Here is a 5,301-nt window from a genome sequence, read left to right as displayed (position 1 = left end):
GATACCACAATGTAACGCCCCGATTTCTCGAGTGTTACACAGTAACTAATTAACCAATTTTCGTAAAGAGTTTTCGTCGATTCACTTATTAATCTTCAATTAATGACAAACCTTTCATTTTACGAAAACTCTTGAAACATAACCTTTCCAAAAACACGCGGAAGTAACCAACATCGTAAAACTTTTTAAATAACCAACTGTAAAGAGTACGAATCAAAGGCCTGAATGAAAATAAAGATTACATCAAAACTTGTTCATTCGAATTTAAGCAATAAAATTGTTCGATACCAACACTTCGGAAACTCTCAACCCCAACAGAAAACAAAAGACTCTCAACCCAAACCCTATTCCTTAGCCTCTTCCTCTTCCTCTGAAGTGTAGTCGTCCTCCGGTATTGGCACGTCACGTAGCATCAACTCCCAAGAATGAGTCATCGCCATTATCTTCACGACCATCTACCCCCCCCAAATAAACAAATAGCAAACAAGCAGGGTCAGGTCCAACAAAAAGAATGATAATGACAAAATCAACAACAACATATATAATATAAGTACATTATATGTCTTTTATGGGAAAGAGTCAGTTACTAACGGAATCTCACTTCACACAACCCACCAAAACTTCCATGGCCATCTTCGTGCTTCCGCAGAGGCACAGTTATCATGGTGACCGCAGTCAACCAAATCACGTGGAGCCGCAATGATCCACAAAAGTTCACGGTGACCGCAGTCAACCAAATCACGTGAAGCCACACCGGCCCACAAGGTTCACGGGAGACCGCAGTCAACCCAAATAACTCCCTCGCGTGCAAGGTACCATCGTTCTCATGGACCATAGTCTACCTGACCTATGTCCAAATTATTCACATTTACTTGCAAGCGAGTTTATTACACTTTTCTCTTTGTTAAGTCTCTAAAGTCAATCCTAGAGTCTTATCATACTCTTTATAAAACAACCTTCACAACACAACATTCACGGGTTACAAGGGAATTACGGCTAGGTGAGCGACCCTTGAACCATTAACTGAGAAAATAAATATAATCCACGTAAAGGAACGCAAGAACATTCACTCATGCATAATATATCATCGCAACTTCAACATATTGACAGCAGAAACAACTTTCACAAAAATAGAGCCACAGAATGCATCTTTCAACCAAAAATCACGTATGATACCTTTCTAGAAAGCTATTTTAAATATCTACAACTCTCTAGTTACACACTTGTTCATTTGAGTCCCATAATTAGGTTATATTAGGCCTTAAAGCTAACTGTCCGGAACAGGAAAAACAGCAGGTGTGACAGTTAATAAACACGACCCCCAGATCACATTACTAAACAAAAAATTAAGTTTTTTATATGTCTGGAAAGATATTTCGAAAATCTACAACTTTCATTTTAATCACGTTTTCATTGGATGACCATAAACAGGTAAAAAGGTGCTCTGAAGTCCGCTGTCCAGTACAGGAAACTGGCAGCGAAACTCCCATGGCTCTATGGTTTTCAAAAATAATTTTCCTTCCTTCCCCCTTTGATCATGGCAATCTTGGTACAGCCCCAAGAACCCAAATATCCACTCAAAATTTCAGAACCAAACATTTAGCAAGGATCATGTTATAACAAGTGCAAAATAGCACAAAACTTAACAAATACCATGGCAACTCCCATAAAATCATAGATTCATATCATAAACAACGTTTGAGGATCATATTCATGGCTTTTCAAGAGAAAAATTCCAGCAAGCAAGCATGTACAGGAAATCATGCAAAAACAGTCCAAAACTCAAGTTGTTTCTCATGGCAATTCATGGTATATTCCCTAAAGAACCTACCCATTCCTAGAACCAGCCCTTACCTCGGGTTTTGAATGAATTTAGATGAAAAGAAGTAGGATTTTGATGGAGAGAAGTGAAGAATAGAAAGAGCTTCCTCTGCTGTCCAAAATTCTCCTTCCTCCACGTGCTTCCTCTCCTTCTCGCGTTTCCTCTCCTTCCTTGCGGTTTTTCTCTCTTTCTCGTGTCTCCTCCTCCTCCTTGGTGGGCGGTGGCTGCTGGTGGTGCAAGGGTGACGAGTGGAGGCCTCTTAGGAGCAAGGGGAAGGGTGCTGGTTTGCTTGTTTGGTTGGTGTTTACGTGAAATATTTTCTGGTGCTGTTTTGCATGTAAGAAAATAAGGATTTCACTCTAATCCTTGCCTATAGGTGGCGGCCAGGGCTTGTGTGGGCTAGGGTTCTGGTTTCAGATCTGATACAGCCCAAGAACAGAGTATTAATGGCTCATTAAAGCTCATAATTCAGAGGAAAACCCAGCTGCAGCCCCCTTCCTTTTTCCATGGGCAGCCGGCGGCTCACCAAGCCTTAGGGTTTTCAAAACCCTTGCTTCTTTCCTTGGATCAGCCGTCCTTGGCCCATAATGCTCCATTCAGCCTAAGAACCTTCTGATTATGAGTTTAATCCACCACGTAACCCAAGTTAAAAGGTTTAAGCCCAAAACACCAACCCAACTTTTAATAAAATTACGTAGGTACTGTACAGCCAGACCTTTGCTCATTAAAACAGGGATATCTGGAGCTACAGATATCGGATTTACACGAAACCAATCGAGAATTTTCTTAACTTAAAGGGCTACAACTCTCATGAAGGAAGCTTTCCCAAATGAAGTCGTTAAGAACCTCTACAAATTCGCACAAGTTGACAGTTCTAATCTGCCAGTTATCAAACATTAGCTAAAACTTCAATTTTATTCAAACTTCCATAAAATTGTTCCAAATTGAACTTAGGGCCTTACAATACCACCCCCCTTAAAAATAGTTTCGCCCTCGAAACTTAAGGGTTTACAAATAAATCGGGGTGTGACTCCCGCATCTTTTCCTCTAACTCCCAGGTCGCGTCACCGGTCTCTTGGTTCCACACGATCTTCACTAAAGGTACCTCCTTGTTTCTTAAGCGCTTTACACTTCGATCGACGATCTTGATGGGTGGCACCTCCATTGTCAGATCATCTCTCAGCTGTAAATCGTCTGGCATAATCACATGCGAATCATCTGCCATGTACTTTCGCAACTGCGACACATGAAGAACGTCATGGATGTTGGATAGAAACGGAGGTAGGGCGATCCTGTACGCCACCGGTCCAACTCGCTCCGTGATCTGGTACGGCCCAATAAACTTCGGAGTAAGCTTCTTGGACTTGATTGCCCTTCCGACACCTGTCATCGAGGTAACCCGCAAGAAGACATGGTCTCCGGCCTGAAATGCCAACTCCTTTCGTCGGTTGTCGGCGTAACTCTTTTGGCGACTCTGCACGGTTCTCATCTTTTCCTGAATTCTCCTGACTTCCTCGGTGGTCTGTTGCACCAATTCCGGGCCAATCACCAAATTTTCTCCATCTTGATGCCAGCATAAGGGCGTACGACACCTCCGACCGTACATTAGCTAAAACTTCAATTTTATTCAAACTTCCATAAAATTGTTCCAAATTGAACTTAGGGCCTTACATAGAAGACTTAGCATCAAACTTATGCAATCTATCCTTAGTGTTAAGAACATAACAAACACAACCAAAAGGATGTAAATAAGAAATGTTGGGTTTTATATTCTTCCACAATTCATAGGGAGTCTTATTCAGAATTGGTCTCACAGAGATTCTGTTCTGAATGTAACACGCTGTCTTTACTGCCTCTGCCCAAAAATACATAGCCATGCCAGTTTCTTGGAGCATGGTTCTTGCCATCCCCTGAAGAGTACTGTTCTTCCTCTGAACAACCCCATTTTGTTGAGGAGTTCTGGGACAAGAGAAATCATGTGCAATTCCATAGGAATCAAACAGACTCTCAAACTTGTCATTCTCAAACTCTCCACCATGGTCACTTATGACACGCACAATCCAACAAGCCTTCTCGTTTTGCACTTGGGCTATGAAGGTAGAGAACACAGAATGAGACTCATCCTTGCGGGTTAGAAATTTTACCCATGTCCAACGGCTACAGTCGTCAACAATGACCATCCCATATCTCTTGCCACCTGCTTACTCAGCTGAGAAATCTTTCTCATTCTGGCATGCCCTAACCGTCTATGCCATACCCATTGTTCCTCATTAACAGAAAGAAGGCACTTCACATTCTGAGTTTCCAACTCAGATAATCTGATCTTATAAATGTTGTTCTTCCTCTTGCTATTAAACAGAACAGAGCCATCGATCTGACTTACAACCTGGCAGGACTTTTGATTGAAAATTACATCATAACCCATGTCAGCTAATTGACTTATAGACAATAAGTTATGAGTTAAGCCGTCTACCAATAAAACATTATCAATGCATGGACTACTATCTACACAAATAGTACCAGTACCAACAATTTTACCCTTTTCGTTGCCACCAAAGCCAACTTCGCCTCCAGGCTTAAGTTTTAGCTCTTGGAACAAACGCCTTTCTCCCGTCATGTGACGCGAGCATCCACTGTCCATATACCATGATTGGTGTTTCAATGGAGCTATCAAGGATATCTGCAACATGATAGTGTAAAGGAATTTTTGCATGATATTTAGACATGGAGAAGGTTCCCTTTTTGAGAGGGGGGTTAGACACTTTAACCGGTAATGGTTCAGGCAATATAGTACCAGAGGGAACAAAGCATTCATATAATGATTTAGCCTTAGGCATAGGAGGCTCATTTCTATTAGGTTTAGAATAGCCAATGCCATGCATTTCATTTCTGCTTACGCCGTAGATCATTGAAGCCATTAAGCTTCTGTCTACGCTTTTAGATTCATGTTTACTATCAGAGGCATCACAAGCAATTATTTCTTCTAACTAAGCAATCTGGTTCTTAAGTACATAGTTACAATTCACTAAAGCATGATTATCATTTTTCAACTCAGAAATAATTTTCTCATGTTCAGAAAGAGTCTTAGAAGCAGCAGAGAAATCCTTTTTCAACTTTTTATGCATAGTCAATAAAGAGTTATACTTATCCATAATATCAGACAAAGCATGTTTTAGTTCAGAGGTTGAGAAAGAAGCGAATACCTCATTTTCATCGTCTGAGTTAGGATCTTCTTCTGATGCTGAGTCAGAGTCAGTTTCATCTTTTAACTCTGCTTCTTTGTCTTTGACAATAGCCATGAGTCCTTGAACTTCACCATCAGAGTCAACATCCTCTGACTCTGATTCGTCAAAAGTCACCATCAGACTTTTCTTTGTCTTAAAGTGCTTCTTTGGCTTCTTGTCCTTTTTCAGCTTTGGACAGTCACTTTTGTAGTGCCCTGATTCTTTGCACTCGAAACATGTGACTTCCTTGATTGA

The 5,301-nt window shown here is 41.0% G+C and overlaps 1 long non-coding RNA gene across 1 annotated transcript; it reads right to left on the bottom strand.

Moving 5' to 3' along the window:
• Positions 1–207: 207 nt before the first annotated feature.
• On the bottom strand, positions 208–2,770 carry LOC130731770 (uncharacterized). The gene is made up of 2 exons (XR_009016818.1): positions 1,855–2,770; positions 208–455 (listed from the first exon to the last, which is right to left on the bottom strand). It is a non-coding gene; the product is annotated as an uncharacterized LOC130731770 (long non-coding RNA).
• Between the last annotated feature and the right edge of the window lie 2,531 nt (positions 2,771–5,301).

Source organism: Lotus japonicus, chromosome 1 (assembly GCF_012489685.1).
Source record: "Lotus japonicus ecotype B-129 chromosome 1, LjGifu_v1.2".
NCBI lineage: Eukaryota > Viridiplantae > Streptophyta > Magnoliopsida > Fabales > Fabaceae > Lotus > Lotus japonicus.
Note: the sequence above shows the minus strand (reverse complement) of the source record. Positions and strands in the feature narration are given on the sequence as shown.